This window comes from Nycticebus coucang, chromosome 14 (assembly GCF_027406575.1).
Source record: "Nycticebus coucang isolate mNycCou1 chromosome 14, mNycCou1.pri, whole genome shotgun sequence".
Taxonomy (NCBI): Eukaryota; Metazoa; Chordata; class Mammalia; order Primates; family Lorisidae; genus Nycticebus; species Nycticebus coucang.
In genome coordinates, this window is record NC_069793.1 from 43,137,730 (window position 1) to 43,161,711 (window position 23,982).

Below are 23,982 nucleotides of genomic sequence, written 5' to 3' on the forward strand. Positions count from 1 at the left end.
GAGCATGTAATTGTTTATATATTGGTTTCATATTAGAATTGAGTACATGAATATTTATTTTTCCATTCGTGCAACACTTTACTAAGAAGAATGTATTTCAAATCCATCCAGGTAAATGTAAAAGCTGTAAAGTCTTAATGCCTCATCCTTCTCTTTGTGAGAGAAGGGCTCACCAACCAGAATGAGTCAAATTTCAATGGGGCAATGAGTCAATTCAACAGGGGATTTGAATGACTCAATTTTTAACGGGGCGATGTTAATTGCAGGAAGAATTACTGCATGTCAAGCAAGGCCCAGCCAACTCAAACTTCTTTTCTTCACTTCTTACCAGTCAGCACTGGACATTTCAGTCCATAAAGGAAAGTTGATGATACAATTTGAATTTGACTGGTGAAGAAGATATCCTCTTAAACTTTTGATTAAATTGCCTGCTGTCAAGCATTTTGCAAAACAGTCTTATGCTGCAAAAATAAGGACACTAACCCAAATGACACCATAATAATAACAGTAACAGTAAGAGATGTTCTTTTTAAATCTCTTCAAATCATAGGAGCCCCTTAATTCTCTCAACTTCTTTTGTACTTAGAGACAGTACTGCAGTTTAGCACATTATTTTTCTCTGCATAATAGATGTGTCTTCCCCCGTAAATATTAAATTCCTTACGGACAGAGTTATTTCCTGCACTACCTCTCTGAACCCAACAACACCCCACTTGACCTATGCCACCCTCAGTAGCTGCTAGAAATATACAGGAAACGCTACATAAGTACCTATGACCAATGGGGTATGACCACTGGTGTGGCCCATACTGGTTCTCTCCTTATTGTTGGATACTTTATGTAGCTGGATAAGATGTCAGTGGCTTTGCATAATATCTGGTACTAAATCTAAAGCCCTTACACTTGGCCCTCCATGTCCTGGTCTCTCCTTATTGCTCTAAACTCACCACCTACCTTTATCACACCAAGCATGGTAGTCTTCTCTGTTTTCCTCACACATTCCAATCAAGCTCAGTCCTTCTTTGGAAATGCAGAATTTGGTGTTCCCTCTGCCCGAAATGCACTCACATAACTTGTCATCACTCACTGTCCTCTTATTCAGGTTTTGGTTCAAATAGGCTAGTGACTCAGTAGGTTCTTGATATTATATTTTATATTGATTATCTTATTTAATACTGAGAATAACCTGATGATATAAATATTAATATTATTCACCTTATATAGATGAGAGGTCAAACTTTATGAAAGGGAGGTAATTTGTACAAGTCCATTAAACTAGCAAATCTAGTTCAGCTGGCTCCAAAATGCGATTCTGCCTTATTTTTTGTTTTCTTTTTTTGAAACAGAGTCTCACTACGTTGCTCTAGGTAGAATGCCATGGCATCACAGCTCACAGCAACCTCAGACTCTCGGGTTTAAGAGATTCTCTTGCCTCAGCCTCCCAAGTAGCTGGGACTACAGGTGCCCGCCACAATACCCAGCTATTTTTTTTGTTGCCATTGTTGTTTTAGCTGGTCCAGGCTAGGTTTGAATCCGCCAACCTCGGTGTATGTGGCCAGCGCCCTACCCACTGAGCTACATGTTATTTTTAATACTCATGCATTTGGACTTTGTATTTCAATCCAAGCTCTGTGAAACAGGTTGTTGTGGCCTACAAATACACCTCACTCAAACGACACATGTAACTGTGCTAAAAAGCTGCCTCTCCACATGCAAATCCATAGACCAGCTGTCCTCACTGAGCACAATGGGAATAGAAATCTTCACGACACTTCTTACATGACAGCCAAGATCTTGTCTCTTCCATCACGGACCCTCAGTACACAAAAGTGGATCTGGAACACAGTTGACATTCAAAAACATTTTCTGTTGAAAATATCAACCATCATCATTGTCAAAATCAGGAATTTGAACTCAAAGAAACCAAAGGAGCACAGATGCATTTGCTGAAGAGTGCCACATCTTTTCACAAGGTCTCATCCCCAGTGACTGTAAAAGGCTGTCATAACCAACAGAAGATACTGAAACAAGCCTGGCACCATTTTTCCTCCATATTTTGACTCCTTCCAGAGAACATTCTCCTCTCCTCACAGTTCCAACAACAGGAACTGTCCCCACAGCTGGAACAACAAAATTCTCACAGTTTTAAAGATCCTAACTCAAAGTTTCTCTGCTCATCCCAGCCTGAGAAAAGTTACACTTTTCCTCTGACCTCCTTGGTCACTCATAGCACTCAGAATAGCAAGCCTCAGAAACCTTAAAACAGAGGTCTTTACTCTTCTTTTACCAAAGAAGAAGGGGAAGATTTATAGAAGCATCTTATCCCAAGTCATAAAACTAGTAGAATCAAAGCTGAGGTTTGAATGCAGGTCTTCTAATATTTAGTTCCTACTTTTTTCATGGATCTCAAATTACCTTCCCCCTACTGCACAGTACAAACCAGTTTTTGAGGAAAGGCACAACTGGAAACTGTTAACATCGCACCATGAACAGCTGTGCTGCTGCTCGGGCTCAGTGGGTACCAGTTTAAACAAAGAACAAGGTGAATGCCAGACGGGTGACATTTGCCAACAAGTGTTCAAAGCACCTACAAAACTCAGCCTGGCAGACACTTCAAAGGGAAGACAAGCTGTCCATCCTGAACTTGTGCCTCCATTTCTCCTTCATAGAAATCTCCTGATGTACAAAGGGAGGTTCTTTGATCACTTGAGTGATAATTCCGAGTCACAAGTCAATAGTGGTTAATAAAAGATCACTAAGGCATGAGTCAGCATGCAAAAGTTACATGAAACATTCAGCGGAGCAAACACACCAAAGAAAGAGTATGTCAGAATCATGTTCACACAATATTTTTTAAAACACCTGTTCAGAAGTCCAAATATAAAACTAAAAGGAGCCTTTAAAGATAAAATTTTCTGGCTCAAACAAAATTTCAGTGTTCCAAATGATTATGGATGTATATTTAAACAAACAATGACAACAACATTCAGCATTCACAGTGAATGTTGACCCAAGTTATTTGCTTAAATTCACAGATAATAACATGACTTCTAAACATAAATAATCTGAACAATTATGTCCATTAGCCAGTTTCTGACTCATTATTATATTACATATAATAGTTTATATTGTTATTATTATTATTATTATCCCCAAATATTAGGGATTATTTCCAAAAGTGAATAAATGGGTAGGTTCCACCGTTAGGTATGCATTTATATCCTAGGTGCAGAAGGAAAAATAAATTCCATAAATGAGGCATCCTGACATCCTTCCCCCTGCTAGCATGCATGTTGCTGGATCCTCGGTGTGTTACTATAATCCATGGCCACTTGGGGCCCAGTGTAATTGCCTGATGTCTTAAGATGCCCTCAGATCCTTCTAAGCCCAGCTGCATAGCCCACAATGCCCAGCAGTCTGTTACCTGTTGCTGAGTGGCTAGTGTTGCTAAGATGCTAGATGCTAAGATGACAGGATTAGGTCTGTGCCTTTCATTGCACACACAGTCCTCACTGCTCTTCTAGCTATAAAAACAAAGCCAACTGATTGCCAAGTCCCAAGGAACATACTGCCAACTAACACATACAAAATACTGACCTTACAAGAGCCTGTGGGTGTCTGGGGACCAATTGCATAATGATTTGTCCTCTAAAAAGTCCAGGCTCTAACATTCTTTTCTTTTCTGAATTATTTATCAACAGCAGGGAAAATAGAAAACCACTGATGTAAAAATAAGGGAAAATAGCAAGGCTCTTTCAGCTCCCTGGTTGCTTAGAGATACCTTCTGTCCTTGACTCTAGAGTTGCCATATTCCACTGGCTGAATTAAATGTGGAGACCTTCTTATCAGTAATGGGACGTGGGCACTGAATTTCCTTCATGCTGTGTGTCAACTGCTCTTGTCTGAACTCTGTTCCTCTTCTGAAAGGAATATTGTTCTAGTAATGGCTAGGAACATAAAAGCCTTGCTTCCCATTTAAAGGAAAAATGCACTAATCCCCCATTTATCCAGTGGCCTGACTTCTATTATCCTCATCTCTTAGGAAGACAGCCATGACCCAGAACTTGTGAAAGAAGTCTCTGAGGGCATGAAACCCTCCTCTACCAGACAAGACTAGAGACATTCATAGGACAGAGAAGGTTTGATTGGAGATTATGGGTGTATCATGCCTCCTTATCTAATCCTCAATCACTGAGTACATGAGTAGTTGAAATTTTGTTCTATAAACTTAAAAAATGATAAACTAAAATGTGAATTCTTGAAATTATCTGGGAAAAATCTCTTATGGATATCATTTCACATATCCAGGATACTAGAGAAATTAGACTTACTGCAAATACCTAAGACTAATAGTTGTATGTCATTTTCCAACTTACAAAATGTGTTTTCTCATCAATCTCGTCTAACATCTTTGTGAAATAATTACTATCTGTAGTTTTCAGAATGAAGGCATCGAGGCTCAGACAGGCCAAGTAACTCACTCGAGTTAGGTTAAAATCAGACCTGCAGAATCCAAATCCTGTCTGTCTGCTGTCCCCCAGGCTGCCATATTGTTATTCCAGTCATCAGCATGTTCTGTTCCCTCGCTTCTCTCATCTTTGCTAATACATCTTCTCATCAGGGAGACCTTTGCAGACCACCCTATATAAAGGTGCACCAGTGCCCATCCCCGCACACCCCTCTCCCTTCTCTGACTTTATTTCTTCCCAGGGCTTATCTCCAGGCATACTGTATATTCACCTTACTTGTCTATGAATCCTCCCAACCAGAACATAAGCTCCACTGGAACAAAGTACTCCCGACAGCTAGAACAGCACGTGGTGCTTAGTAGATACTCAATAGATATTTGTCCACTAGACGAAAAAATAAAATAATAAATGACTAGGCTGTTATCTAAGCTAAAATAGGAGTTTTTGCCCAATATGTATCAGAAAAGCAAGGAAAACCATGGTAAGTGTTATTTCTAGAGTTGACTTACTAATAGAGAGTGATTTTTCCCTAATAATCTTTTTCTCAATTTTGATTGAAGAAAAATACATACAACATAAAATTTACAATTTCATCCCTTTTTACAATTTTTTTTTTTTGCAGTTTTTGGCCGGGGCTGGGTTTGAACCTGCCACCTCCTGCATATGGGGCCAGCACCCTACTCCTTTGAGCCACAGGCGCCACCCAAAACTCTATTCATTAATAACTTCTCATCATTCTCTCCCTCCAGCCTGAGGCAGTCACCCTTCTATTTTCTATCTCTGGGAATTCAAATACACTAGATACTTCAAATAAGTGGGATTATACAGTATTCTTTTTTTTTTTTTTTTGTCACCCTCAGTAGAGTACCGTGGCGTCACAGCTCACAGCAACCTCCAGCTCTTGGGCTACGGTGATTCTCTTGCCTCAGCCTCCCAAGTACCTGGGACTACAGGCACCTGTCACAATGCCCGGCTATTTTTGTTGCAATTGCCACTGCTGTTTTAGCTGGCCAGGGCCGGGTTCAAACCTATCACCCTCAGTATATGAGGACAGCACCCTACCCACTGACTCACAGGTGCCACCCAACAGTATTTTTCTTATTTTGACAAGCTTATTTCATTTAGTATAATATTTCCCACTTTCGTCAAACACTAGCATATGTTAGACTTTCTCCTCCTTCTTAAAATTGAAAAAAATATCCCACTGTATGTCTATGCCACATTTTGCACATCCATTCACACATTGATACTTGGGTTATTTCTACATTTTATCTCTATGGGTGTGTAAATAGCTCTTCAGGACCTTGCTTTCGATTCTTTGGGGCACACACCCAGAACTGAAATCGCCAGGTCATATAATTATATTTTTAATTTAAAAAAAGTAACTCTTTTAAGAGCTACCAAACTACTTTCGATAATGGCTGTACCATTTTACATTTTCACCAAAACAGGGCACAAGGGTCCCAATTTCCCCACATCCTCACTAACATTTGTTTTATGGCATTTTTAAAAATCTCTCATTTAGACCATCCTTAGTGAGGCTCAGCCATAAATAACACCACATACATACACACCAATGAACCAAATATGAAAGATGAAGGAGATAAGAGTCAAAGAAAAAAGCTGTAATAATGCCCCCAAAGAGCAGAGAGTCAAGAGGAAAAGAGAGTTAGGAGAAAAGATGAAATAAAATACAACTTGGAATAAATTCAGAACTCCCGCTGTTGAGAGCCAAGCATGATACCATGTGAACGCTACTTTGTGACTTGTCAGTTTTCTAAATCCTAAAAGTAGAGAACACTTATTACTGTCTGGTCTTCCTCTTGGGCATGGCTCCAAAGCTGGGAGCTGCTCCAACCTGTCCTAAAAAAATGAACAGTTTGTCTGAGGCCAAGGGACCTGCTGCAGGCTGTGTCTTCACCTGATTCCCTCTGCTGTACTGTATGCTCTCACCCTGGCTGGCTGCGACCTCAGTCATTTAAATGCCACAAGCTCTCAGGCTGACACAATCATTGCCTGCTCATTTTCCTCTATCATGCTAGGCAAGGGGAATGTCTACCTCTTCTCTTCATTGCCATATTTTTCTCAAAATCAAATCCAATGAAATACCTGCTTGGGGGGCAAGGGTGGGAGGGGAATAGCTCTTATAACGAGAAAATACCCTGAAGTTTTTGATAATTCATAAGCAAGATGTCTCCAGGCACATTTCTTCAACTGTTTGTCAAAATTCAGAATCAAATGACTTTAATTTGCAGGTATTTTCTGATGCGGGCACATGTTTCTAACGCCCCAGCTATTTGAAACTTCTGAAACTTTAAATGCTTTTGCTACATTCGATGTATTAACCAGAATAGGAAAATGAATGCCCAAAGGTGGGAAGACCCCTAGCTGTTTGAGGAAATACCCTTTACATTTCAAAGAACAAATAATTCAGTAAGAAAATATGAATTAAAAAGAAAAAGAAAAACTTACTTCCAAAACAAGACAGGGGCTCAAAGGAGCATAGGACCTAGTTACAAAGTGCTTCTATGTGAAATCATTATGGAAGGTCCTTACAACACCAGCGTATTTGTTAACATTGCACAGCTCTGTACCTCCTATTTCTCCCTAAAATGTTCCTAAATGTTCCTACAATACAAGAGAAACTATGATACCTCTCCCTCTATGAGTCCATAAGGTTGTATATTCCCTGGGTTGGGGTTGTCTAAGCGGTATTCTGTGACTTACCCTTCATCCAACCGATCATCATTCATCAGAGAGGAAGAAAAAAATGCATCCTCCTGATAAAACCAAATGAAAACAGAGAAGCAACTGACACAAAAGCTAAGATGACACAGCCGCATGACAGATTTAGCAACCACAGTTCTATTTCTAAAGAAACTTTACTAATTTGAAATAAGTAACAATTAAAAAATTAGAATATTAACTGGTAGCCACAATCTGATTTCCACAATGTAGAATACAGATTGATGTAGGCAGAGGTAACCAACTAAGAATAAAAACTCCAAAACGTTAACTGATGTGATTTTTACAGGGTTAAACTATGGATGGGTTTTATTTTCTTCCTATTCTTATAAATTTCTTAATCTCACTGCAGCACTCATGTACTGCTTTTATAATTAGGAAAGGTCCTTTTAAAATTGTATTAAATTTGCTGTTTTCTTTATGCATTTCTCTGTGTGCTTTAAATTTCCTCTAAGGATATTTCCCGAGTCTCAAAGACTCCATCCTGGTATCTACCCTGGTATCTAGGCTATCAAACTTCTGACCTTCCATTCATCTTTGAAAATAATTTGCCCTGTGGCCACTTAAGGACTGCTTAGATGTCAACCAGAAGACCTGGCAAAGGCCAAAGTTGCTCACGGTTTAAAGGGCTTCCTTTCTCAGGGCACAAACTTGAATTTTTAAAGGGAGTTTACAGAGTATATTCTGAAGCTCTGTCTTATGGAAACCCACAAACTATTGACTCTGGAAGATGATTTTTTCTTTACGTAAAGGAATGTATTGCTTGATAATTGTAAATTCTGTTATGAAGTCTACTTCCCACTATCTGGTCTCTTTGTTAATCCATTAGCCAAAAGCACCTGACTGCAGGCTCATGTTCCCAAAGTATCTTCCAAATGTCTACATAGATCAGGTTTCTTGAGGAAAATAGCTTTCCAAGTGTAAATTTTAAGGTGTCATGTTGTTCTGTCAAGTACTTTAAGAGCTACTTGGTAAGGTTGTGGAGAAGAAAAAATTGGCAATAATGAATTGAGCTGCAATAAACATTCTTGTGAAAAAGTCTTTGTGGTAAAATGATTTTTCGTTTTCTGCATAGATACCTAATAATGGGATTGTGGGATCAAATGGAAGGTCAACCTTTATTTCTTTGAGAATTTGTGGAAGCAACCCAAATGCCCATCAACCCATGAATGGACCAACAAATTGTGGTATATGTATACCATGGAATACTATTCAGCCATAAAAAAGATGGAGATTTTTTACATATTTTGTGTTTCCCTGGATGGAGTTGAAACACATTCTTCTTAATAATGTATCTTATGAATGGAAAAATGAATACCCAATGTACTCAATACTAATATGAAACCAATATATAAACAACTACACAGTGGCGCCTATGGCTCAAGGACTAGGGCACCAGCCCCATACACCCGAGGTGGCAGGTTCAAACCTGGCCCCATCAAAAACTGCAAAAAAAAAGAAAAAAAAAAACTACACACTCATATAAACAATAAAACACAAATATAGTCTAGTAAAAGGTTGGGGAATCTAGGAAAGGAGGGAGTGGGGGAAGGAGGATGATTGGTGGAAGGAGGGAGGGCATTTGGCGGGATCTCACCTAATGGGCACAATGTGTGGGTGGATAGCACACCCCTGGATTCTTTAACAACTGGAACTTCACCTTGGAAGTGAGAATAATGTAATATAAATATTTGTACCCTCATATTAATTTGAAATAAAAAATAAAATTATAAAAAATAAAGAAAAATTTGGTGAACAGGTCTTAGGGGTTGGTTCAATATTGAGCACTGAATCGGTCTTGGGTTGGGCTCTTTCATATGTTTAAACTTTAAAACAAACTTTTCTCTTGGTTTTATGAACTGAGACAGGAAGCACTTAAGAAATGGGCCTAAGATCCCAAGGCTTGTAAGTGGTAGAGCAGTGGTTTAATAGCATTCTCTTGGTCCCAAGCCCCAGGCTGTGTCTTTGTAACAATAGCTGTTGTTTGTTAAGCACATTCATTAGCATTTAAGGACATCTCCAAAAGAGCTCTGATGGAGGCTGCGTCCAGATCTCCGGTTAGAAAACCTGTACTCCTTTCTTTGCTCCATCGCTTTCTAGCCTATGGTTAGAGATAAGTTCCTTAACCTCTCAGTACCTCAAGTTAGATTCCTCAACGGTAAAGTAGAGATAGTAATGGCTAACATTTATTGAGCATTTCTTCCGCTATGCCCTTTTGCAAGCACTTTGCAAACATTGCCTCATTTACTCCTGATAAGATTCTGGGAGGAAGATGTGTCCATGTCCCTGAAGTGGATTCAAGCTGATGCTGCTAATAAGATACCCAAGTTGGGGCAGAAATACAGGCCTGCCTGATTCAGAGCCCTTTGTTCTTTCCATTTTTGCACAGCTCACCTCCAGGTCATATTGCAGATCAATGAACAAGGAAATGCATCTATTTCTCAAGGACCAGGCACCTTATTACATCTCAATGCTCTTATGCCAGCTCTCACCTAACAATAAACCCATCTCACCCTGTGGAAGGGTGAAGAACACATTCTCTCTGCCACTCAGTAATTAGTGTCCTTTGTTCCAGGACCAGGCCTCTTTTCCATAGCATTTATTGCTCATGCTCAGTTATATGCTTTATAAAATCATTCGCCTTAAATGTAAATTTTATGTCTCCCAAAGAGACCATTATCTCCTAGGGGTCAGAAACCATATCTTATAGAATCACAGAATTAGAGCATGAATAGTTTGTAAAATCATCTTTTTTTAACGAGGCTGAACTCTTTTCTAAAGAAACATTATTTAGAATCCCAGCTCCTCTTATTAAAAACCATAGAGCTAGTTAAACTCTAATCTTTTAAAGTCCAAGGAAAATGTTGACCCAGTGACATTCTTTCAGTGAGCTGGTAGCAGAGCCAGGACAGGAATCCACGTAGCCTGGTCTCTTTTGTCTCCCTTTAATGTCTCTCCTTGTCTTGGCCCCGATCTAGAAAAACCTGGACCAATTGCCTCAACTCTGAAAACCCCACATGAAGAGCTGGTAAGAGATAAGACAGTAGGACCTGCCTATCAGATCACCTTCCTGCTGGAGTACTCAAAGTATCATTGGCAATGGTCTGAATGCTATTGTTACCCCAAAATTCATATGTTGAAATCCTAACCCCCACAGTGATCAGATAGTAAGAGGTGGGCTTTTGGAGATGATTAGGTCATCAATGCCTTTATAAAGGAGATTCCCAGAGAGATTCCCCACCCCTTCCAAGGGGTGAGCACGTTGAAAAAGAGGCCCTCACAGACACCAAATCTGCCAGCACCTTGATCTTAAACTTACTTACCAGCCTCCAACACTGTGAGAAATAAGTATCTGCTGTTTATAAGCTCCCCGATCTAGGTTACTTTGTTGTAGCAGCGTGAATGGATGAAAACAGCATCATAATCACACGTGACCTTCAATTGCCATGTTGGTCATTCCAATTCTCCAGGAACATTATGAAGCAAAGCTGTTGCTTTTAATCTGTTTAGTTCAGACCTACAATCTATGCCACTAAATGGGAAAACCACCAAGTGACCACCAGGATATAAACATTCAGTTTTATTTTATTATTTTTTTAATTCAGTGGGATACTAAAGAGACTGTGGAGGAAAAAACTCAATGTCACCTTTGTCTAGCATATTTGTTTCTCAAATTTGAATTACCTTTTCTGATAATAAAATGCAATACAAATTTTACACTACAGTCCTTTGCATAGAAAATTTGGAAAAACATAAAAGTGTAAAGAAGGAAAGTATCATGTATAATCATTCACTCAGAGATACTCTGCTCCCTGTATGCTTGGGAAGCAGGTGGGCGGAACATGCCTGGTCTGTGTTTTGTGTCTGTATTTACTTCTGTGTGTGTGTGTGAATATTCAAACATAACTTCTATGTATTTATTATTTTAATTAGAAAGGAATATACATTATATACATACTGGTTTAAATCATACTATACTATATGATAAGAATTTTCCATTGACACTGAGTAGTCTTTTAAACATGATTTTTATTTGTATTTTATTCTACTATAAGGATATATTATTATAATTTATTTAATCAAATCTCCATGCTAGGCTCATAGTTAGGTGTTTTCTAGTTTTTCTTATAAATAATAGATGAAATAAATGGCCACAGTCACAATTTTCTTACATAAATCAGTGTAACTGATAGTTTCCTTGGTATAAGTTACTATAAACAAACATTTCTAGGTCCTTTGAAACACTCTGCCAGATACCCGCAAGAAAGATTGTATTGCTTTACAGTCCCTTCAGCATGTATGAAAGTGACTATTTCCTGAAGCCTCTCCAGAAATGGATGATTGACATATATGTAAACATATAAATCTCATCCTATATATGGATAGTAACATACATAATTTAGTATAATTGCTATCTAATTGTCATTTTAATTTGCATTTCTTTTGCTTTTTTTTTTTTTTGGAGGCAGTCTCCTTTTATGGCCCCAGATAGAGTGCAGTGGCCTTCTCATAGCTCACTGCAACCTCAAATTCCTGGACTCAAGAGATCCTGCTGCCTCAGCCTCCCCCACTACTCAGCTAATCCTTCTATTTTTAGGGAAGGGGGTCTCTCTTTTGATCAGGCTGATCTGGAAGCCCTGTACTCAAGCAATCCTTCTGCCTTGGCACTTTGCCTCAGCCTCCCACAGTGCTAGAATTACAAGCAGGAGCTACCTTACAGCAGCCTTAATTTGCATCACTTTTGATTACTCCTAAGCTTGAAAAACTGCTTTCAAAGTTATTAATATACTCTAATCAATGCTATCAGTTGCCAGCACAATTGTGGATCTATACACACACAAACACACATCTATACACACACAAACACACATCTTCCTTGACAACAGAACCTATATTTTATCTAGATGTAAGTTAGCCAAGTACTGCAAAAGAAGCTGGGATCTGCCCTAACCGAAAAGATACCTTGATTCAAAGCAGTTCTCTTTGTCTTTCCAAGACACATTTTCCAAATAGGTAGGTCAAACTATACTGGTCAAGAGATATGAAAACAAATTTGCTGGTATGCAGCTTTTAATCAAGTTATTCTGTCTGTAGAAAGGGACTAGGAAGTGTCCGTTTCCTTCTGACTTTGGGATGTAGTGAAGTCAGGACCCAATGCTTAAAGTTATTTCAGCCGTTTTGAAATGTAGAACAGAGCAAGATCAAAGTCAAAAACTATCACCCTGGGAATAAAGAAAAATCTGGACAGAATCTGTGTCCCTGTGGCTGTCATGGAGCAGCTGAACTAATTCTGAAAAAAATTATCCCGCCAGATTTTATATTATGTCAGAATTTGTCATTTAAACCACTTGGACCCTTTGCTGTTTTTACTTGGTTTTGGTTTCTATTCTTTCAGCTAATTGCCCCAAAGGATATGCATACACTGTGCCACCTTATCCTGTAACAACTTTGTGAGGATGGATGGTGGATACTGATATAGAAGCAGAGAAGTCAAATGGCCTGGCAATTCACAGAGTGGATGAGTGACATGAGTCAAAGCTTGTCCCCAGTAGAATTTGTACACTAGACTTTAGCATGAGAATTCAGAAGTTTCATTCTGACCACAGAGTGAATAGTGGCATTTGTTTTTCCATTCTTGAGATACTTCACTTAGGTAAATGATCTCCAGTTCCTTCTAAATGACTGTAAAAGGCATTAACTCACCCTTTCTTATGGCTGAGTGGTACTCCATGGAATACGTATACCACATTTTGTTAATCCATTCATGAATTCACAGGTACTAGGGTTGATTCCACATTTTTACACATTTATAGCCCTGACTCAAGCCATGTATTACAAACTTCTGTACCCACCCCAATATTTTGAAATTATGAAAAGAGAATGAGTAGTAGGTATGCTTAATTATCTTAGGGAAAGAAAACAAAAGTTAAGGCACCTCACTATTCTGTAGAAAAGTATGGAAATAACTACACATAAGCAAGTATCATGTCTTTAAGAAGAAAATAAGATAGGACACTGTGTTGTTAAAGAGAAATGCCCAGTCATTGTCTGACTTGAATGGGGAGGCTGCAAGACTAGCCCCAACAGCTTTATAAGAACGAACACATCCTTCGCCAAACTCCTTCTTTATCCAAAAGCTTATTTGTGACTCAAGGATGCACAACTCCAACAACAGAGTGTACAGAAATATGAAGACGCCCTTTATGATGAATTTAGGTCAAGGGCAACACAGTCCTTAATAGGTTTGTGCACAAACCCCCTTGGGCAAGCTGCATCATTCATCCTGGTTGTTCTTCAGCAGCCAACATGATCAGACATTTCACAATACACATTGAAATAAAAGGAAACACCCACTTAAACCCAGCAAAGCAGCCACACGATGGACATGTCCTTCAGACTCATTTTCATCATGAAATTTCAAGGTAAAAGCCCATTATTGTTCTCCCTAAGATATATTTGCTAGATTTAATAAACTCTAATATTATTTTAACACTACTAATACTAATCCCATAAGTATTTGGTATTTGACTTTTCTAGTACGAAAAACTAACATCAAAGTGGAATAACGCAAACTTTTTTCCCATGATCCTCTTTAGGGGGGAACTTTCATTTTTTCCTGTTTTCTCCTTTTATTGACTTTATTTTATTTACATGTGATGGGTAAAGAAGCATAGTCACAAGATAGGTGTACAAGAATGAAATGCGCTGTAATTAGTTCAGTACATCTTGATGAATGATTCTGAACTCCTGTTTTTCCAGGAGAGTGGAATAACTGTAAAGTCTCTGTCATTTTGAGTATTCCCTGCTGCTATCAGATTGTGCCATTCCTCTAGAGGACTTTCAATGACCATGACCCTGGCAGAGAAGAAACAGGCTAGTTGGTGCTCAGCTCATGGAGCACACAGGTCACCATGGAAATGGCCTATTTGTCTGTAGGGCTCTTATAGACACAGCAGCAACCATGTCTTGAGCCCCCAAAAGACACCTGCAGCTTTTCTCTGTCCAGAGTCTTTTTTTTTTTTTTTTTTTTTTTTGCGACAGAGTCTCACTATGTCACCGTCGGTAGACTGCCATGGTGTCATGGCTCATAGCAACCTCCAACATTTGGGCTTAAGTGATTCTTTTGTCTTAGCCTCCCAAGTAGCTGGGACTACAGGTGCCTGCCACAACTCCTGGCTATTTTTTGTTGCAGTTGTCATTGTTGTTTAGTTGGCCCGGGCTAAGTTCGAACCTTCCAGCTTCGGTGTATTTGGCTGGCACCATAACCACTGTGCACCGAGCCTGTCCAGAGTCCTACACATCTCACAGTATAGCTTTGGAGGTAGGGCCTTTCCTCCAGGAACCGTCTAAATCTCAGCTCTCATGGCCTCCCCAACTCCACATCTCTCACTGGCAGTTCAAGAGAATCTTTTTTCAGTTCACGACGTACACATAGAGGGCAATTCCTTCCCCCTTTTTATTCCCCTCTACACTCCAACTTTCTCTGTTCTATACTAAAGCAGTGGCTCTCAACTTTGTTCATTAATAATACCTGAACATTTAAACAACTGGAGTAGTAACCTTTGGCTGTGATGAAACAGGAGGAGTACTAATCAAAGGCTTGCTAGGGACTGTGTTAGTTTGAGGTGTGCTTATTCTTGGAGACACGTAGGATCTTGGGGATGATGCATCAGATGTTAAAGACATTGGAGAGTGATTAGATAGCTGGGCTTGTGTAGAAAGCTGAACAATCGGAGAAATCAGAGATGTTATCTTGAACGCAGATGGTCCCGCGCTAAGAAACTTATGAATTATAGACTGCAGTGAGGCTTGTGTCACAGCGGCTGTAAGAACTTCATTTATTTTAGATATGTCCATATTAGAATTATTAAGCTATAATGTGGCTGCCAAAGCAGGAAGCAATTGTCTAAGAAGATTTGGGTCCTGGAGTAATAGAGGTATTGGTGATTTGGAGCAGGAGAAACAGGAACTGCTGAAGCAGATGTGGGTGGTGCAGATGTGGGATTCAGTCCAGAGGCAGAAGATGTAGAAGTTGCGCAAGAATGTGATAAGGATTTGTCTCCTGATGTAGATTTTCCACTGGTAAACCCACTAGCCGCTGTTGCTTGCATCACCTCTCTTCTGTAATCCCTATCTTTTGGGAAGCTATTAACTGCCATCTTGTTTGCTTCTTTTTGTTTCTGTTCTCTTTTAAGCCACTCTTTTGGTTTTTCCCACTGAGAAACTTCTGTTCAACAACTGTAGTAGTATTTTTTCCCAGGAGAGCTAATATGCTCTGACCAGTCATCTGCAGAATCATAAGGTGCATCTGAAGTTTTGCTTGGATTATTGCTTGGATTAGAAGAATGTGAATTTAAACTATGAAGAGCACTGTGGTTATGTGAATTTTCTTGTGGAGAGTAATTGGTCCCACCACCCCTCTCTCTAACTCTGGGAGTATGCACATTTTTGGCCTTACTGTGACCTGTGCTGTCACTGTATTTGTTTTCAGGACTATCAACTCTCCGCAACATTTTATTTGGTGGTGAAGGATCTGCTGCGTCTCACATCTTTTCATGTCTGTGATCACTACTACTGGGGTGACTCTTCCATGAATACTTAAGTGCCTGGTAAGGCTGCGAGTCCCCCCTCCGGTCATGACAGCATTCCATCCAAAGACAGAGTGGACCAAGCTATAGGAGAAATAGCTCCAGGCAATGTACAGTCCGATCCTCATTGTTCAAGGATTCCACATTTTCAAATTCACCTACTCACTAAAATTTATTTGTAGCCCTAAAATTGATATGCTGCACCATTCATGGACAGCTTGCCTGACAATTTCCAGCAATTAATGAAACAATACTACAAAGCCAAGGTTCCAAGCCTAGAACAAACAAAAATCAAAACCATGAGGGGTAGATCCCAGGCATCAACAATTTTTTTTTAAACACCCCAAGTGATTCTATCCTGAGGTGAAAATTGAGAATCTCTGCCATAAAGGATTAGGATTTTGGAATCCTGCCTTTGGTACAGCCAGATTCTTCCTTTGGTGGGGATAGACAAGAAAGGAGATAACAGAGACAGCTATCTATTTAAATGAAGGGAAGAAAAGGAAGAGGAAAAATCCATCTAAATAAATAAAAACTCAAAGCAAATAGCTCATAATCAGACCTTCTATGTGGGTTTTGAAATATCCAAAAGTATATGCCATATTTTGACTCTTATTCAATATATCCATAGATGGTTTCTAATAGCTTTAATAAGCAAAAAGTAGTTTTGCATTCTATGTAGAATTTGATGTAATATTCTCTTATTAAAGTAATAATCTGAGGCCTGTGACCTGTTTCATTCATTTTGTTATTGTTTATGCAGTCAGGGTCCCACTCTGTCACCCAGGCTAGGGTACAATGGCATAATCATATCTTGATGTATGCTCAAGCTCCTAAGCTCCTGGGTTCCAGGGATCCTCCTGGTTCAACCACCCAAGTATCTGGGGCATATTGGCCTGTGCCACCATGCCTGGCTATTTTTTGTTTTGTTTTTTTGAGAATTCCTGGCATCAAGCAATTGTCTCATCTTTGCCTTCCACAATGCTAGAATTGCAGGAGTGAGCCACCACACCTGGCCCATTTCATTCTTATAACTGTATCACCTCATCTGAGACACATACCCAAGCAATTGCCCTGTAACTTGTTCCTTAAGGCTGCCAGAAGGCCCAAAGTAAACAAGGACAAGCAGTCTCGTCCTACCATGGTATGTGCTCAAAAGACAATCCATGGATTATGTACTACCTGTCGGTTTGCAGAATGTTCTAAGTTAGCTCCATTTCAAATAGATCTGCTCAGTGAGGAAATATCAGGTACAAGCAGTCCCCGAGTTACAAACATATGAGTTACATACAGTTCACACTTATGAATGGAGGCTATTACAGGTCATAGGTAAATATACCTGTTCCAACTTACACACAAATTCAACTCAAGAACAAACCTACAGGACTGATCTCATTTGTAACCTGGGGATCACCTGTATCTCATATTTGAAAATGTTCTAAATTTCATCAACTTGAGAAGAAAGCACATTGCAAAGAATCAGCCTAACATTTCTAAAATCTAACTTTTCTTCCGAAAGCATTTAAACTGTTGCCATTATAACTGCTTCTCATTACAGAGTACTTAATTTAAACCATTAAATTAATAGGCTATTATATCTAACTCTTTAACTAAGCTTGTTCTGAGTATTTGAAACATATATATTTCCTTCAAGGTTTCTTCCATGCCAACATCAAGAAAATAAAAATCCTTTCAGCAACGTAATACGAATCGCAAGGGATATTTGTTATACCACTTGCTGCCTTTATTTCTTACCTTCATGGGAAGTTTTTGGCATAAAAATGAATGCTTACCCATCACTGTCAAGTATCCCTCATACAGCCACATGCTTTTGTTGTAAATCACAAGTACCCTCCCTTAAAACTGCCTACGTATCTAATAATAACGTCTTATCAAGCAGCCAAAACACTTATCCCCAGCAGCTGAGAAGTGAAAGTCAGCAGCCGATAAATCAAGTGGGTTGACTATTCTAAAAATCAGAAGAGAAAAGGGGAGAGAAAAGCCCTCCCCCAGCTCAATTTCAGGTACTCCTCCCAATTCATACAAGGGCAAGAGCAACTCAGGCACCTCTGATGGGAGAAAAAGTGATTTTTGACTCACATAAAAATTCCAAGGCAAAAACTCCCCCAGTGTCAAAAGCCACAGCCAAATGTTTCAGATTTTACCCTTTCAAAGGCAAAAGGAAATTTTCCTAGAAAATAGTACAGAGCTTCATATATAATACACTGTCATGCCTTGGGGCTCCCAGCTCCCAGGGGTAATGATTAAGTGACAGCACACTTTTAAGTCCTAGGTAATTATTCTCAGTGTTGAACTCAGAGCTTTATCATCCCATGATACACAATGTTTTCAATTTTTAGCAAGACAAAAGTTGGGTCAGAGCTACAGTTTAAAGCACTGCCTCTCTCCCCCAGCATCACGCTCAGCACCTGCCGTCTCCGGGGCAGTCTTCTGAAAGGACCTTTGCTGGCATAGAATTGGGAAAGGCTATGCTGGGGCTCCTTCTTTGAAACTTGTCAAGGACTAACAACTATGCAGAATTAAACATTCAATAATTACCTAAACTCTAATGTGATTTTAAAGAGGGATTGATTTGGCAAATAATATTTTTGATGGTGAATGAACATTTGAGTTTTCTCATTTGGTGAATGAACATTTGAGTTTTCTCATTTGGAGTTTTCTCATGGTTACCTCATTAACCAAGAACTCCCTGGCATAAAGGTCACTTTTCACTAATCTTGGTGGTTGTATGTCCTAACACTTGTGACAGATACTAATCGTATATTGGATGCATGAATAAAATGAAGAACGAATCAATCAATCAATAAATAAATAAATCAATGAATCATCAAAGTTAATATATCTTCTTTAACTTTAGGCTCATTAATTTTTGGTTAAGTAATATTTTTTAGTATGATACCAACTTCTAAAAAGTTAGCAATCAACAGTGTGATGAAAATGTGTCAAACAGTCTATGAAACTAGTGTATGGTGCCCCATGATCACATTAATGTACACAGCTATGATTTAATAAAAAAAAATAATAAAAATAATAAAATAAAATAAAAAGTTAGCACCAAAGCTAAATGACAAACAATCGCATAACGAAAGTAAAAAGATATGATCTTAACATAGTTAGAAAACCAACTGAACAGTGGTACTGTTAAGACCAAATTCCGCCACTGAGAGATCACCAGACACACATGCAAAAAACAAAGGAGTGACTTTATTCAAGCATGCTTGGGCTGTACTTCTGGCAGGACTCTGCTCAGAGGGGATGACCCCAAGATAGAAATGATGGTGGGTTTTATACTCTTTGGCGTGATGAATTTTGGGGTGCAACAAAACGCGGGGGAAATTTCCCGGGGAAACCGGAACCAAGTTGGGGGGTTGGTCAGAGGGACTGAGGTAACTTAGGAGGTTTAGGATTGGCTGGCTCTATCTGGGACTGGCCCTACCTGGAGGCTGTGAGAACAAAGGAGTGCATGTTGGATTGGCAGGCTCTATCTGGAACTGACCCCGCCTGGAGGCTGTGAGACTCGGGAGGGTGGGCTTTCCCTGGTTGTGGCTGGGGCACCAGGGCCAACTTTCACCCAGGGGGAGGCCACTGAGAATCTCTCAGCCCCTGGTGAAAGACCAACTCTGCCTCCCTGCCTCACCCTGCTAACTAGCCTTTTTAACTTCTCTCTCTCTTATATCCCCTATGTCTCCCACTGCCCTTAACATCTCTGGGTGGGAGTTAGCTAACATTGTAGTGTTGCAGTCAAAACCCTCTCTTTCCAGCAATTAAAGAGTTACTACAGAGTTTGTTAAAAACTATTTTTTCTGGCTGCAAAAAAAAACTGTGGTTGTTATGTTACAGTTTTGAGATAAGGTGCTTCAGCAGAAGACCCAAGGTCAATTACTCATTTAGAACTAGAGAAAAAAAAAATTGTCTTCTTTAGACTATAGCAGCTTTTCCCCCCTCCTCTGCCCCACTGCAGGGTTAGGATTCCCCACTGGGTCCTTCAGTACCAAGTACGAATTGATTCAAGAGAGACTAGAAAGATCTTTGGGAATAAGAAATGTCAATAATAGATATGCTGAACCCCAGATCTCAGGGCAAAGGATGAAGTTAGACCTAACAGTTTCTCCCTGTAAATGGTCATCTGGCAATGAAACATCCGCCCTTATACCGGCCGATATCTATTATATACCTCATTTCTCACATAGGAAGATACCATTGCTAATAAAGAAATGGCAGAGATTAGAGGTGGGAACATGATCTATCATAGAGGGCAAAGAGCATGTTTGGCCTAACAGACTTATTTTCAGGACACCAAAGTAACCATCAGGGTTCAGAGACTCAAGCTTATTATGAAACATTCAATAAAGGTCCTTGAATCTGGCCTGGAGAAGAAATGATTGCCATAGAGAAAACTTGTCTCTGACCTCTCCTCTCTCCTATCCATATTCTCCACTGTACAACCCCTAGCCAATCCGGTCATTGCATGCCAACATGCCTCAGTAAATTCCAATAGCTCTCCTGGCTTACAAACAACATTCCCTCTGGGTAATCAAGGGCCTTTTAAAAATTGTGTTTTGCTTGTAGGTCCATCCTAGCACACAACACAAGGTGCTCAACATTGTAATTAATTGTGAAACTCCTTACATTATGAACTGCTGTTGACAAAAGATTATCATAATCAAAGGCACCTTGTGTCAAAATAAACTCTATTTGTTGACCTGTTAAGTATCAGTCATTACAGTATCCATTGCCATGATTCCCTAAATATATCTGGTTTTCCACCCTTCTAGGCATGACGTGGGACGATATTTCCCTGTCCTTTTTCGGTTACATGGGACTAGTGACTGGTTCTCGTCAATGGGTTGTGAGTAGAAGTGATACATGTCTCTGTCTGGTCAGAACACTTAGTGGCTGATGGAGGACCCTCCAAAATCTCTTTTCTCCATCTTGGTGGCTGGCAATGTTCACCATCATGTCTCTTCCATCATCTTGCCTGTAAAAGGAATGATGATAAGCAGAGCACCCCTAATCAGTCACAGACCAACAGCAGAAGCAAGAAATAAAACTGTTATTTCAAGTCACTTGTATTGACAGCTGTTAGTTACTGCAAAACACCCTATCCTGACAGATACAAGTGCCAAGCTAAATATTTGCACATATGTTATATTAGGTATTATTCATTACAACCTGTAGTTATGAAAAATATAAGCAATATTTTATAAAGGGGGTTTGAAGGTAAGGAATTTTCTCAAGGTCAAGTAGATTTATTCTTTCATTCAATAAATATTTATTGAGCACTGTTCCATGCCAGGTAATATTCTAAGCAATCAAGATATTGGGAAATAGGTCCTTGCTCTAAGAGTTTACATTCTAGTGGAGATAGAGAAAAAAAATCATTTATCAGTTGTAAGTAATTATTATTAATATATTATTTATTCAGAAAAATTCTATATAGTGATAAATAATATTCAGAGAATTTAAATCAGGTAATATGACAATAAAAAACAATAGGTACCTATTTATACTGATCAGGAAAAGCCTCTCTGAATTGGTCACTTTTAGGCTGAAATTTTCATGACAATAACTAGCCCACCATACAAATGTCAAGAAGAAAAGAGAGCCAAGAAGGGGCAATAGCTCATTCAAACGTCTTAACAGGGAAACAAACTCATTAAATGGAGAAAAAGACAAAAGTCGGGATGGCCACCTCATAATAGACAAGGAAGAATAGTGGGTTGTGAATCTGAAACCTCAGGACCACTTACAGCCCTCCAGATTTCTTAGAATGGCCCCTCGATTGATTCCAAACTTCACAGAATGTGCATCTTGTCAAAAGGCAGAACTCAGGGATTCCGAAGGACACAAGTGGCCCCAAGGCCACAAGTTCCCCCATGTCTAATCGTGGAACAAGACTGGAGCAGGAACTCCAGTGTGGTGGCCGTGGCTGAAACCCACCAGGATGGTAAGAGAGGATGTGGACAGATGGGTGCAGACTTCGGACATGGAGGGTGGCATCAGCAGGACAGAGGCATGGACTGAGAGCACAGGGATGGGCAAGGATAACCCCCAGGCAGCAAAAGGAATTATCACTAGATTTTTGGCTTAGAAAACTAGGTAGATGGTATTTTCATTAGCTGGGAGGGGGGAAACTGAAAGAGGAGGAGGTTTGCAGGAGGAATGCACGGGTTCTGCATTATACATGTTGAACATGAAATGTCTGTACATCTACACATACACATCATGTCACATATATAATTCATAAGCTCAGGAGAAAGACTAGACCTGGAGAGAGCAATTTAGTTACAGCCATGGAGATGCTGTTAAAGTCCTAAGATGGATGACAATATCTAAAAAGAACCTATGGGGCGGTGCCCATAGGTCAGCAGGTAGGGTGCTGGCTATATAGACAGAAGGCTGGTGGGTTCAAAGCCAGCCCCAGCCAGCTAAAACAACAATGGCAACAACAACAACAAAAAATAGCTGGGTCCTGTGGTAGGCACCTGTACTCCCAGCTACGTGGGAGACTGAGGCATGAGAATTGCTCAATCCCAAGAGTTGGAGGTTGCTGTGAGCTGTGATGCCACAGCACTCTACCCAGAGCGAAAGCTTCAGACTCTGTCTCAAAAAATAATAATAAATTTAAAAAATAAATGAAAAGAACCTATGGGTAAAAATATGAGGATTCAGGGCAGAGCCCTAGGGTTACTCTAACCTTTCCAAAATCCTCAGCAGAAAAACAGCTAAGAACAGTGAGCAAGAGGAGCAAGTGAGGGAGCCCATGTCATGTAGTGACAATAAGATGGAGTCAGTCAGGCTGGGGCCGAGATGACACAGCTGGCCTGGACGTCTTAGGTCCTACATCACCTTGGCCTCATGTCTTCCATCCTTGTTGTTCTGTAAACTCAGCTTTAACCCCAAAATGTACATCTTAAGTAGTTTAGGGCAATTGATTTAGGAGATTAACTTTTGAATTAGAAATGTTGTTTGGGGTGATGGGTTATGCCAATTGTTGTTTCTTATGGCTTATGCTGATTATCTTTGTTTAAGATAAGGGTTAATTGGGTGGCACCTGTGACTCAAAGGAGTAGGGCACCAGCCTCATATACCAGAGGTGGCAGGTTCAAACCCGGCCCCGGCTCAAAACTGCAAACAAACAAACAAACAAAAGATAAGTGTTAATTATAGTTATTTAAGATAAGGGTTAACATGGAGTTTGCTTTGAATTTTTATGTATAAAACTGTGGTTTTGGAAAGGGAAGGGCAGAACAGTCTTGGAGAGACTATTCTCTCTGTTCTCCAGAATCTCTAGCCTTCTAGTATTAAAGCTAATTGGACCTACTTCCCATCTCTGCATATTGGCTGGACAGTGATAGGTGGCGGAACCCTCTTCATCCAGTAATAGTGACACATCGAAGGAACACCAAACCTCACCAAAGCCAAGAAAAGAGTGTGTTTCCCAGAGGAAGGTGTCAGCTCTGCTAAATGTTGCTGAAAAAAGCACATTGCATTTAGCAAAATTAAGTGCCTGGGTAACCGTAATAAATGCAGTCTTTGTGAAATGGTGAGCATGGAAGTCTGACCCAAGGGCATGAGGAGGGTATGTGAGGGGGCAAGTGGAAGTGAGGACAATGGCCGTGGACGAATGAAGACATTTTGCTGTGTAGAGAAGCAGAAAAATGGGTCAGTAGGAATCTGAGATCAAAGGATGGCTTGTTAAAGAAAAAGATCTTACCTGCTGCCATGACCTGTGGGAGGCCAAAGCACTCATTAAGATTTCTGAAATTCCCGACAGGAGGCAGTGGCGACAGAAATGTGTGTGTGTGTATACTAAGTGTATATAGTAGGTATATTCTGGAGGGAAGACAGCAAAAGGGATAGGAATGGTCACTCTATAATGGTTCCTTCTACTTCTGTGGTCCCAACATCCTGCACACAAGTACCCTTTCTGCTGTTTACCATATTAACTTACATGCTATTGAGGGGGGACAGGGAGTGGTTCTTACTAAGATTCAGGATGGGGAGACCTTACCAAACATTTCAAGGTCACAAGTAAAACTCATATTGCATACTGTATAGAAAAACAACAGAACAGACTCATGTTAAATATTCCTTCCCTTAAAAACCCTTTTAGCGATCCTCCCACTGCATGGTTTTCCCCAGTCCTCCGTCCTCCA

The 23,982-nt window shown here is 39.8% G+C and overlaps 1 protein-coding gene and 1 pseudogene across 4 annotated transcripts in view; both read right to left on the reverse strand.

Moving 5' to 3' along the window:
- The window catches only part of NELL1 (neural EGFL like 1), a 950,583-nt gene that overhangs the window by 450,425 nt on the left and 476,176 nt on the right, over positions 1-23,982 (reverse strand). The window lies entirely within an intron of this gene.
- On the reverse strand, positions 14,754-15,778 carry LOC128565387 (WW domain-containing adapter protein with coiled-coil-like; annotated as a pseudogene). Its single transcript, XR_008374255.1, has one exon. The product of XR_008374255.1 is annotated as a WW domain-containing adapter protein with coiled-coil-like (transcript).